Source organism: Mustela lutreola, chromosome 14, assembly GCF_030435805.1.
Source record: "Mustela lutreola isolate mMusLut2 chromosome 14, mMusLut2.pri, whole genome shotgun sequence".
Lineage (NCBI taxonomy): Eukaryota > Metazoa > Chordata > Mammalia > Carnivora > Mustelidae > Mustela > Mustela lutreola.
Genome location: NC_081303.1, coordinates 10,414,299 through 10,427,315, shown reverse-complemented (window position 1 = coordinate 10,427,315; position 13,017 = coordinate 10,414,299). Strand labels below are relative to the sequence as shown.

Below are 13,017 nucleotides of genomic sequence, written 5' to 3'. Positions count from 1 at the left end.
TTGATCTCACGGACCCAGAGAAAGGGTTTTGGAGATACCACTGGTCCATGGAGGACCCTTGGAAAACTGCTGTCACAGGTGATCTCAAACAAAATAAATCAAGTAGAAGCAAAAGAAGAAAGGCATGATATGGAAATAAATATTACCAAACACCCACTGCCTTCCTGGTAGAATGGCATCTTTTGCATCAAGTCTTGTCAAATGATTCAACTCTTTAACTTACATGTGCATGTAAGTTTGATTTAAAAACTGATAAAAGATGAACCTGGTTGAAAAATTTAAGCATTCTAGGTAACTGAAGCCTTCTTCCAAAGCCCATTTTATTGCTTTAAATACTCAAGAGACTGGAAAAACTCCTTCCCAAGGATAAACATGGTTGTATACCATGAGCTTGAAAAGTAATTTCATTTTTCATGTTGATAGAATACAGGCCATTGCTCTTTGTCAGCCAATTCTAGTAATAAAGATGGATAAATTATACTTCAGTCCATTCTGTCAGAAGAGTTGTACGTTTGTGTGTTTGTGTGAACGTGTGTCCATGAAGATGAGCTTTTTCAAGAGTGGACACAGGGAGAATGCTTGAGTTATTAAACGCTAGACGTAAGAGAAACAACCTCCTCTTCCTTCCATATTCCATGGCCTCCCTTGGAATGAGCTTTCGTGCCAACTGCAAGGCTGACTTACAAGGTCCCCCTAGCAGACCCCAGGGCCACTGCCTCTCCAATGTTCGCGGTCCCAGAGTCCCTCACAAGAGACAGGCATGCCAGGCACGTTAACATACCTCAAACACCCACAGGGCTTTGCAGCCGGGGGTTCGAGGGTCAGAACCCACCCATCAACTGGATACCTTCCCTCCTGGAACATACAGACTCAGAGCGGCGTTCCTAATAGAAATACAATTCCAGACAAACTGGAGGTGAAGGTCAGGTTTAACTGAAGGCTTGGATTCCTCTCCCTTACAAAGTACACGTGAGCACCAACTCTCCACGAAGACTCAGCTTCCCTTCTCTCCGGGGAAGACGGGAGACATGTGGAAGGAACAGGGGTCACACTTAGTCACACTCCTGCTTATGGTGAAAATGGGCTGGACCAGATTCATTAACATGGTCGTCATCGTGGCAATTTTCAAACCCAGCAACACCTGCTAACACCATCATATGTGCAAGGAGGTAGCAGGGGCGGGATGGGGGACATGGGGAGAGCACGGGGAGAGCAAATCTGGGCAAAGCGGGACTATGACATTTCTGTGGCTAGTCACTGAAGGTGACCAACTTGTCCTCAGTGAGCTAAAGCGCTGATTCTAATAGTCTCTTTAATCACACTTTTCAAGGAACACTATGTTTCAATTTGAGCTGCTCTATACACTTTTCTTCTTCCAAAGTATCGATCCAGAGAGAAAGTTGTCATGTAAACCTTCCCAGAAAGCGGTTTTTCTGTACCACAGCAAAGAACCCCAGTAGGTTCATCTCATGGATCTCAGGCACGGGAGTCCCCAGGTCACTCCTGGAAACGTGTCCAGTCTCACAGAGATGGGCACCAAAGAATCACCTGGACAAGAGAGAACAGACCTGCCGCTCGGTTTCTGAACGGAGAGGTGGGGCCAGAGGACCTTTTAGCTCAGGGTTGCAAAATGGCCTCTTCTGGCCTCAAAAATATTAATACATATTATGCCCAAGTTGGTAATGCCACCCAGAAGCCGTAACATTTCCTGGGTGAGCAGCTGGGTCGGAGTGGGTGAGGGAGGTTAGCGGACTTGGCACCCTTCCCAGAAACCACTTTCTGGGAAGGTTTCCACACCCCGTGTTTGGGTCCTTACCAACGGACCGGTGGCCAGTGACACTCTGGGTACGTGCAGGACAGCCCAGCCTGCTGCTATCGTCATGCATACAATGGAAGCAGAAAGAGATTTTTAAAGGTGGAATCAAGAGCTGGACTGGCTAAGGCAGCCTCTACTTCATCCAGTAACACAGTATTTGCTATTTATTTCTGGGTTATGAGTCATCCAAATGGTCCATCCAATTCACAGCTTTCTAAGTAAGGGAGGCGAAATACATTTTTCTGGATTCCTGGAGGGAATGTGTATCTGGCTTCTGCTCTATTTTCTGGCTTCTGCCCCGGCACCGACCCCAGCTGGACCCACACCAGAGAGCCACGCTCAGGGAGACCCCTGAAGGGATCTTTCCTCATCTTTACTTCCCAGCTCCTGACCCTGGACACGGTGGGCATCTTGAAACCCCGAAAGAACGAAAATACTGACTCGAGTACATTCTCCAGCTGAACTGTTTTTGTTTTCCCAGGATCTGAGAGTCATAGGCAAGGCTGGGGAGATTATCCATCACTTATCTTATCAATGGGTGGCTTTAAAAAGAGGTTGTTTCACGGAGGAACAATGCTAAGTCGGGTCGGCGGGATCCCCATGACCCGTGCGGTCTTTATGGACAGGGTGGGGGAAGGGGCCAAGATTCTTCTGCAAGGTGGGTGGTCAGAGTCCAGTTGAGCTGGGCATCAGGCTCTCCTGAGTCCCCCACCTAGCATCCTGGGTCATAGCTCCCACCTACCACTAAGGACACCAGAGTCACAGACGCCCTCCCTTCCCCTACACATGGGGACAGAGTAGCGCAGGTAAAGGAGAACCCATCTTCCCATAACTGGAAGAGCCCATCCTCCCCCGGTAACTTCCTAGAACAAGACACACTGAAAACAGGCACGGTGTGATGGTGTGCTTCATTTCTATTCCCAGGCACTAGCACGGTGCCCGGCTCGAAAAATGTTTGCCAAAGGGATGAGTACACGGATGGCTGTGTAAGGTATGGGGTGACACAGTCACGCCGCTTTCGCTGTCGAGACACTGAAAAGACACAATGGCCCAGTGGAGAAGATGTTGAACTCGAGTCAGAAGGGTTGGGTCTCGGAAGCATTCATCGCCTAACTGGCTCTTGCTTCCCTTACTTGTCTAGCCTCATCCGTCCCCGCCACCAGCACCCAATGTGGCCTCGCCTCCAACCCCCAGTCTCGAAGTCGACAGCTGGCTCCGGACCCGAGGGCCCGGCAGCTCACCACCCACGTGGCAGCCAACACAGGCCGGGGGCCACCCCCAGCCCACCAATCCTTAAGGCCTTCAGCCTTATCCTAAATATCTGTGCAATCTGTGCACCCTTCACCCAAGCCCTCTGCTTGCTACCCCTCACCACTGCCCAGAGCAGCGGCCTCCACTTTCCTATTTGCGGCAGCAGGCGCCCCCCACCACCTGCCTGAGTCCTGTTTGCAGACAGTTTCTCCCTGCCTCAGACGGTGGAGGGGTGAAGCCCACTCTGCCCATTTTCCCGCTCTTCTCCAGCTCCCAGCACACCTTTCCGTGACACCCCGAGCCTCTAGGTCTCTGCTCCTCCTTCATCTTCTTGGAAGCTCTCCGCTAAGACACCTTAGCAGGGGTGTAGATTCTGGGTGCTACAATGTAGGGGTGCCCCAGAGTGCCAGAGTGTGCAAATGCTTGCTTCGATGAAGCTGCGTGTGCTTACCATGTACGTGCACCCGGTGGCTGATGTTTGGATAGATGGTACACTAGCCACCGTATAGACCTTATTAGATATTTAATGAGTAGTTACTGTAATTAAAACATTCACACCAATTAACCCCAAAGGCTGCATTCGTCTGTTTACCGCTTAGACTATGATCTAGTTGGAACTCAGCAGCCCCTTAGAAGAGGTCGAAGGTTTGCAACGTTTCAATAAGTGACTTTCTTGTTAATTGCTCTACTTTTGTTCCCACGGCCTTTTCTGCCAAATCTTGGGCATCAGCTCCTCACAGTGATGGAATGGACTGATTTTCGTTGTAGGTCCTTGGATTTCCTTTGCCTCCTCGGAGAGGCGAATAAACCGTGACAAATTCAGAGCAGAGGGGTAGAATGCGGGGAAAGGTATGAGCAATTGTGGGATCAAAGATTAGGTATTAGAACTCGCTGGAGGCGATTGCACACTCTAAAATAAAAAAGACAAAAAAGAGTGTGTGGGAGAGAGGGGATGGGGGTAGGAGGCTCGAGGTAACTGAATCTGAGCAGCCGTAGTCTGGGACCTGCTGAACACTCACACTCAGGTAAGAACTTCTTCACTGAACTTCCTCACTGTTCACTGTTCACGTAAAACTTACATCGTGACCTTGTAGAAAAGTTATCGACCAAACTTCTTAATCCTAACAAATAACTAAGTCAATGCTCCATAAAAGACCCGTTGGCTAATTTCTGCAGAGTCCGGAAACGTGGGATTCCCGCATGCGGGGTGGTGTCCGTTTCCGCACACTCGTGCCTCAGTTTCCCCACCATGACAGCCATCGGCGGACCTCCCAGGACCGTGACAAAGCCGCACGGCACAAACACACAGGAAGTGCTAAGCGTGCTGCCCGCAGACAGCGCGCGGCCAGCGGGCATGAGCTGTAATTATTACTTTTATGACCGAGACACAGTGATGATATTCACCGACGGCTCCCCGGGCCGAGAGCCAGGGCACCAGAGACAAAGCCCGAGGTGGGGGGGAAGAGCATATCATAGGGGAGTGAACCGGGAGAGGCTCAGTGGGGTCTGCTCACAGGCTGACGACACAGAGGGCAGCCCGGGAACCTCAGGCTTCGCCCCTGCGGGTGGAGAAACGGCCAGAGCTCACGAGGGCGGTGGTGGGAGTGGAGCGCAATGAAGACACTCCCTTCGCTCAGGCTCTTCCCTGCACGCGGCTGCGTTCAAGACACTCATCACGACGGGTGCCTGGGGGGCTCCGTCAGCTCAGGTCATGATCTCAGGGTCCTGGGCTTCCTGCTCAGCGGGGCGCCTGCTTCTCCCTCTGCCTGTGCTCTCTCTCTCTCTCTCCCTCTCTCTCTCCTGCTATCTCATCGCTGTTTCTCTCTCTCAAATAAATAAATAAAACCTTAAAATTTTTAAAAAAAGCTACTCATCACGAGAGGACTGCCTAAACTGAGCTGCACAGCCTCAGGCATAAGGGAGGGCCTCCGCCTCGGGGGTTCACCCCGTGTCCGGGCTGGGTGCGTTGTTCCCGTGGGCAAATGTCACCTTTCAGCGTGCGGTGTGGCTGCCGGGTGCCAGAGAACCACGCTGTGCACGAGCAGCCCGTGCGTGTTGGGCTTTGCGGAATTTCTCAGGATGCAATCTCACTTTGCAACTGTGTGTGTATGTGTGCTTGTGCGTGTGCAAAATTGCATTTAAGGCCAATGCTTAGAATTCAAAAATAAATTTTAGGGTGAACTAACCAACTCCTCAAAGCAGTCTGAGGGACGGACACTCCAGGGCGGATCTCCACATTCTGTGGTCAGAATGTTCCTCAGCTATTCGGCAGATCAGGGGGGCCCCCTCCTCGGGGCCAGAACAGAGTTCCATTTCCACTGAGATCAGTTCAAGTCCTTTTGAAAGGATATGTGTGAAGACACTGAATTTGAACATATATCATTCTGTGAAATTAAACCCATATGATGGACAAGGAAATGGCTCTTTTCTTAATCTTAGGGAATTAATTTATGATGAGATTCTAAATATGGGTCCAGTCTCCCTCTAGGGAGAGCCGAAGTAGGTCTCACTAGAGGGCAGCATTGCTCACCCAGCCTTTTCTGTTTGGGGTGGTTTTTTTTTGTTGTTGTTGTTTTGCCCATTTTTGTCTCCAGCTTTGTCCTCACTGCCTCCCCACCTCCCAGAGAGAAGATGTGACACGGAAGGTTTATCTGCCCCACCATGCAGAGCAATAAAACAGGAGACCTGACTTGGAAATCCTGGTGACCCAGAACTGCCCAACAGCCGTGTTGGTCGGGTGTGGGGTGGGTGTCCCTCCCTGGGGCGGCTGCACGTTCCAGCAATCCGAGACCTGGCCCCTGCCCTCGGCAGGGTGGGGAGGGGCAGGGACACGTGTGCAGGAAACGGTGTTTGAATCCCAGCTCTGGCATTTCCTAGCCGCGTGACCTTGGGCAGGTCATTTGACATTTCCGGGCTTCCGTCTGTAAACTGTAATTCCCAGGGGGCGCGGCCCGCCATTCTGCTTCCATTGGTCTCTGAGGTCTGGGTGCTTTCATGAAAAGGGAGCACGTCTGGAGCGGACTCATGGGCTGCATTCTCCCAGCCGAATCCTCGGGAACTGGGGACGGCCAGCCTTGCTAATTATGGTGGAAACGGTCACCATCGGATTGGCTCAGACGGGTCATGTAGTTCCAAAACTGGTTACAGCCTTGAATGCAGATGTGGGTTTGCTTCTCAAATGGTACCTTCTTTCTCCCCAGGGTCATCCCCGGGGGGCCTCAGATAAGCTGCTGAAGGGACCTATTAACCCTTTGAGGCCCCTGCTGCAGCAGTCATGCCCTAAAAGCTCTCCAAAGTCCTAAAAATGGTGACTAATGTATGTTCTAAACACCCAGATGACTTCCTGGGAATGAGTGAGGCACATGAAATACATGACTCAATAACCAATCCCCACAAATACCCCTGTATGATCGAGGCACGCCAATTTGTCATGCTAAAGATGGTCAGCACGGCCAAATCTTAATTTGAAGGCAATTAGGTGGGTGCATTGGGTGGGGCAGGTAAGGCGGAGACTTCAATTTTCCAATTTATTGGTGATTCCAGATTCTATCATAATTGTAAAAGAAAGAATCTTATTTTATAAATAGATAAGTAAATAAAAAGAAACCACCCGTATTAACAATTGTATGTTATCGCGCATATATAAATAGCAAGAATGAGGGTCCCCCGGTGGGCTTGCCCAGTTCAATGTCTGCCTTCGACTCAGGTCATGATCTTGGGGTCCTGGGATCAAGTCCTGCAGCAGACTCCCTGCTCAGCGGGAAGTTGCTTGTCCCTCTGCCCCTCCCCCTGCTTATGCTCTTTCTTTCTCAAATAAAATCTTAAAAACAAACAAACAAACAAAAACAAGAATGAAAGCCCTGAGTATTCTATTTCAAAGTGTTTGTCCAGTAGGAACCATGATCTAGCCCTGAATTACTCGGTATTTCAAATTAACTCCAAATAATGAGGATTTACTCTTTTGGGGTTAGTCTAAATGCTACCTCTTCTAGTCTGTAGGCTTATAAATGATCCAAGCCTCCATGTGGCCTCCCCCCCTTCCTTATAAAGGTCTTCAAATACAGAGAAGACTGGTCCGTGGGCTTTTTTTTTTTTTTTTTTAAAGATTTTATTTATTTATTTGACAGAGAGAGATCACAAGCAGGCAGAGAGGCAGGCAGAGAGGAGGAAGCAGGCTACCTGCTGAGCAGAGAGCCCGATGTGGGACTCGATCCCAGGACTCTGAGATCATGACCTGAGCCGAAGGCAGCGGCTTAACCCACTGAGCCACCCAGGCGCCCCCGTGGGCTTTTTAATATTTTACCAGTTGATTCCCTCCCTCCAGAGGGAGGAGATCATTCCTCTTAGGATCTGACCCTCTCGCGTCAGCCATGGTGCTCATATGGAAAGCTGGGGTTTGGTACAGACGGCCGATGTTGTCTGAGTCGGTGAGTGCCACGTCATTCACGTGTTTGGTATCCATTGGGTCTTGTTTCCTCATCTGGTTCTCATGATGGAAGAGCAGACCCTGATTCCATTCAGTCTTGAGTCTTGAACCTAAGCTGGCTGGAGGAACTGAGGGTCCCCATGCATCAGACACAGCCCATCCTCTCATATCGTGTCCATCTCAGCTGTGCACCCGAGGGCTTGGCCGAGGAGAAAACCGGGACACAGGACAGCCGGGAAGCCCGCTGCATAGAGGTCACCCCACACAGTCAGCAAGGACGCTGGGCTTTTATTTCTGGAGCATGAGCAGCAAATCGAGCGTGACCCAACGCTAGTGCCTCATTGTTTGAGACTTGGATAAAATCATTGATAAGTATCAACCTCAGACTTTTCCCAAAAACTCTGCTGACTTTGTCATTAAAACAAGAAAAGAAAAGGTGGTGCCTGCCCTTACCCCCTTGACCAGTTCCCTGTGGCCCGTGGGTGTTGGAGCACTTTTCCTTGACTCCATAAAGAATGCAAATATGTAGCCCGAGGAACCAGGGCTGGGGACACTGGCTCCGATGAGGGTGGATGTGGGAAGCTATTTAAAAAACAGGTAACTGAAAATCCAGGGTCCCAGGGAATCTTCTCTCTGACCACAATTCTCAGCTCTGCCCTCCACCCCAACGCAGCCCCGGGAGAGCTGGAGGAAGAGGAAAGGCAGTCCCCGAGGCGGAGGCCGGGAGACAATCCTCCCCACGTCCGCCCCTTCTCACCCCCCTCCCCCGGGGAATGGGAGGTGTAACTAAAAAATACTTTTTTTCGGGGCACAGGACCTTACCCACTATTTCTAGCCTCCTTCTGGGGCCTAGAAATACTTCTAGAAAAAAGAAAAATACAGATCATGCTACCAGTTGAACCCAAACCACCAGCTGGGTCTGAGAAAAAGGCCTGGAAGCCCTCCGGCAGGGTCAGAGGAGGTCCCCGACAGACACCGACCCCCCCCCCCCACACCCCGGCAGCGCCCCCGGAAGTGCTGTTCAAAATCACACCTGTGGTTGGGACAGCGCAAATGCACTCGGGGAGTTTCATAAGCCCCGAAGAAGCGGTGATTCCCACAAGGCTGCATCCGGAAACCGGTCACTCGACCTGGTCTCCGTGAACGGTCTCTTCGCCAGCTCGCGAGGGGCTCCCCCGCAACCCCATGAGGGTGTCTACGGGCACGACTCCTCACTGCCTCTCTTTGGCTGTTCTTTTTTTTAAAAGATTTTATTTATTTACTTACAGATTTATTTAGAGCGAGCGGGGAGAAGGGCAGATGGAGAAGAAGAGAGGGAGAATCTCCAGCAAGTTCCATGCTCAACTCGGAGCCCCATGTGGGACTCGATCCCAAGACCCTGGGATCATGACCTGAGCTAAAACCGAGAGCTAGATGGTCAACCGACCGAGCCAGGAGCTCCTGCCTCTTTTTGCTTTACCCTTTGTATCTGCACCTTTTTTACTCTCCAATGAAGGACAAAGGACATGAACAGGGCTCCCTTGCTGCTGACCCCTGCAACCACGGGCACCTGTTCTTCTTCCCCCAGTGACTCAGCTTGAAAGGGACATGGCAGCCCAGACCCCCAAGCCTTGGGTCCTCCACTCAGCCATCCTTCTATCCATCTGTCACTTGTCTGTAGTGGCTGCACAGACAGAACTCATGATCTCTGCCTTTATGTGGAATTGGGTCTTGGTAGATGCAATTAGTTAAGGATTGAGAGGAGGTTGTACTCAATTAGGGTGGGCCCTTAATCCAATGACTGGGGTCCTTATAATAAAAGAGAGACCCCAGAGGAGAAGTAGGGGGGAAAGGCAGAGACTAGAGCAACGCAGCCACAAACCAAAGGACTCCTGCAGCCACCTGGACACTGGAAGAAACAAGGGAGGGCTCCTCCCTAGAATCTTTGGAGGGAATACAACCCCACCTTGATCTGGGACTTCAAGCCTCCCAAACCATGACAGAATAGGGTTTCTGTTGTTTGAAGCCACCTCATTTGTGGTAGTTTCTGATGGCAGCTTTAGGAAACTGATACACTATTGGTCTCTAATCTATCATCTGTCACCTACCACGGTCGTCATTCCCACTGTCCATGAACTATTCTTTTTTTTTTTTTTTTTTAAAGATTTTATTTATTTATTTGACAGAGAGAGACCAAGCAGGCAGAGAGGCAGGCAGAGAGAGAGAGGAGAGAGGAGGAAGCAGGCTCCCTGCCAAGCAGAGAGCCCGATGCAGGGACTTGATCCCAGGACCCTGAGATCATGACCTGAGCCAAAGGCAGAGGCTTAACCCACTGAGCCACCCAGGCGCCCCTGAACTGTTCTTTATAGCTGGGGTTCTTGACCCCCAGCAGCTCAAACCCAGGCCTGGGTGCTGTCCCCACATCTTCTGATTCACTTGGTCTGCGCTGTGGCTCAGGGACTGGTGGTTCATCGAAGCTCTCTCTTCTGTCCCTAAATCGCTCTGGCTCTGTTCGTCCTGCCTCCTCCTTACAAGGACCTTTGCTGTAACATTGGACCCACCCAGATAATCCAGAGCGACCTCCCCCCAAATCCTTAATGTCATCATATCTGCCAAACCCCCCTTCCTATGTAAGGGAATATATCCACAAACTTCCTTTTCTAGGTATTAGGATGTGAACATCTTGGGGGGCGGGGGGAGGACGCATCCCGCGTATGTCACCAAGTAAGAGAGCAGTTTTGGAAATTTCCTGCTGACCTTCTGGGTGTTTGCTTCAGACCACACCCCTGCCCACATCCAGGAGACAGGACGACCTTCTCAGAATGCCACCCTGAGCTCATGGCCTTCAGAAACTCTCCGTCCACGACTGAATATACAAACAGCTTCCTTTTTTGTGTGCCGTTTGTCAGAAAGCATAAAGATAAGTAATACCGCTCTGACCATCTATAAACAGGCAGAAACAAAAACCTAGCATGTTTTTTAAAAAATCGTTCTGATGTCAGAATTTGCCAAATGGTGACATCTCACGCTATTGCCCTCGCTGGGCAGAAGGAGCAAGAAATGGGCAGCTAGTGGACAGCAGGGTGAGCCTGAGCAGGGCGCTGTGCGTAGTTTAGGGTGGGTAAAGACCATGAATGAGAATCCTCTGCTCCCGACTGGCTACAGAGCTGCGCCCCACTGGCCTGCAGGAAGAGGTTCAGCAGGAAGGAGCACCGGTCCACCTCCGCCCCCAGGCTCAGCTACGCGAGAACATGGGCTCCTGGTTTCCATGAACGCTTCAGAAGGAAAGCCTCTGAGTCCTAGGGTCCTAGCGAGCAGAAACTTGCTTTCCTCTTGCAGAGGCACAGGGAAGTCCTCTGTAAAAACACCAGGATGCCTGGGTGCCTCAGTCTGATAAGCATCTGCATGTAGCTCAGATCATGATCTTGGGGTTCTGGGATCGAGCCCCGAGTCGGGCTCCCTGCTCAGCGGGGAGTCTGCTTTTCCCTCTGCCTCTGCCTGCTGCTCCCCCTGCCCACACTCTCTCTCAAATAAAAAAGAAAGAAAAGAAAAGAGAAAAGAAAAGAACAGGAAGGGAGGAAGGGAGAAAGAGAGCAAGCAAGCAAGCAAGCAAGCAGACAGACCAGCCCCACATCCTCCCAAGGCTTCTGGCAAAGAGTATTGTAGAGGTCTTAGGCTCAGCAGACCTTGACTCCCTTCTAGGCTGGTGTCACTTTGCACTCCTCTTGCCCATGACCTAAAACGTAGATTCCAATAACGCCTGAGCTTACAAGGCATGATCAATTTCTAGAGCTATAATAGAGGTAATCCCACATCGACTTCAGCCAGAGCTTAGTCTACCATTGTCTGACATCAATTCCAATGGATGCTTTTTGAGAAAGCAGGATAATTTTTACCAAAGACATATTCCTTTGACTCAAGGAATGCATGGCAAATACTTCATCACATAAATAATCTGTTATGGATTTATGACTCATGTATTAATCTAAGATCACCTTAAGATTTTCTTGGCACGTCCTCTTTATCGGAGTGTCTTGAAATAAAATTCTTCTGGCTCTTCGAATGCACCTACATTGAGTGTGACATCAAATGCCCCCTGGATTCTTTGCACAGCATCTGAGAATTTATTGAATATCATTAATATATTTCAGGTTAAAGATTTGCTTGATGTCAATTAACCGGTTGGTTTCCACCAAAAATCTTGGGGTCTGGATAGGTCTTTTGCCTGGAATGTTTTCCTGAACCTAGGGCTGATCACGAGAAGCTCCATTACTGTTCCCCCAAGAGCAACATTTTCTTTAAGGAGCAGCCATTTTTGCATGTGTTAGTTGCTGCGAGGGACATAAGAACAAAAAGCATCCGTGTTCTCTGTGAGTCTGTAATCTAGCCAAAGGGATCCAACCAAGATTCCGGAAACTCTGAACAAAGAATGTGTTATCTCTCATCGGCAGTCTTCTCTTCTGGTGAATGAGGGGATTTGAATAGATCACTGATGCTGGTATCCCTGCCCTATGGTTCATAAAATATTTTCCTATTTTTAACTCTGCTATCCAACCACCTAACAGGGTAGGGGTTCCATAGGTAAGGGAATAAATTAAGATGTTAAGTTACTAAGCTGAAGTTCAATGAGTGTTGGAGCCATGGACTTGATCCCTTGGTTAGAGGGTCTCCAGATTCCCACTGTGATGCCAAAGACGGTGACCGTTCTGCTGGACTCTGTGATTCTGGACTGGAATCCAAACATTCTTTTGTTTCCAAGTGTGATGAGGATACAGTCTTTCCTGCACTTATTTACCAAAATGAAGAGAAATCAGGCAAAAGCAGCTGCCGTTCAAAAACATGAAGTTATAAAGTCATGTCTTTTTAAAGTTAAAACCCAGGTGGTCCATGGAAAGTTCTAGAATATTTTCTGCTTCCCCATTAAATATATAGACTGTTAACTGTCTACAAGCTCACTGAAGAAAGTCTCTCCAGGAAATTGAAGGTTGCTTCTTGAAGACGGTGGGTTACAGGGGGCTGGAGGGACCTCTGTCGGGCCCATGTGAAGGATTCCCCGTCACTGTTGGGAAGCCTGTCCCCGTCTCTGTCATGCTCCCTGCACTGAAATGGCAGACGGTCAGCGTCCTCCTCTCCCTCATTTCCGCAGGCCCCGGGTCCGTGGGTGTGGAGCAGAACTGTCAGCGGCAACAAAGCCTAGATGCTTCTCTGCCCAGAGAACGGCTCTGGCACCAGTCCAGAGGGCTGTCCGCTCCGTGGGGAGGGGAGTGGGAGTGCGGGTGGGCAGGAAAAGTGAGGTCAGCTTTCAGGGCAGTCAACCGTCTCTGCTGAGCTAGCTAGACTGTGAGCTGAAGGGTATTTCCTGCAGGGAGATGTCCACAGCAGGAGACGTTCAGTCTGGCCAGACCCGGGTCACCCCGCCCAGGGCATCGGGATGACACAGTCACGACACCGGGATGCTGATTTGCAGCCAGGCACCGAACGGCTTTATCCCAGATAGATTCCCTTAGATCCCTTTATCAACCCGGGGGAAAGGCATGAATCAGTC

At 50.2% G+C, this 13,017-nt stretch overlaps 1 protein-coding gene across 1 annotated transcript in view; it reads right to left on the bottom strand.

Moving 5' to 3' along the window:
• Nucleotides 1–13,017, bottom strand: part of KIF26B (kinesin family member 26B) — a 411,889-nt gene that overhangs the window by 234,981 nt on the left and 163,891 nt on the right. The gene's annotated exons all lie outside the window — the stretch shown is intronic.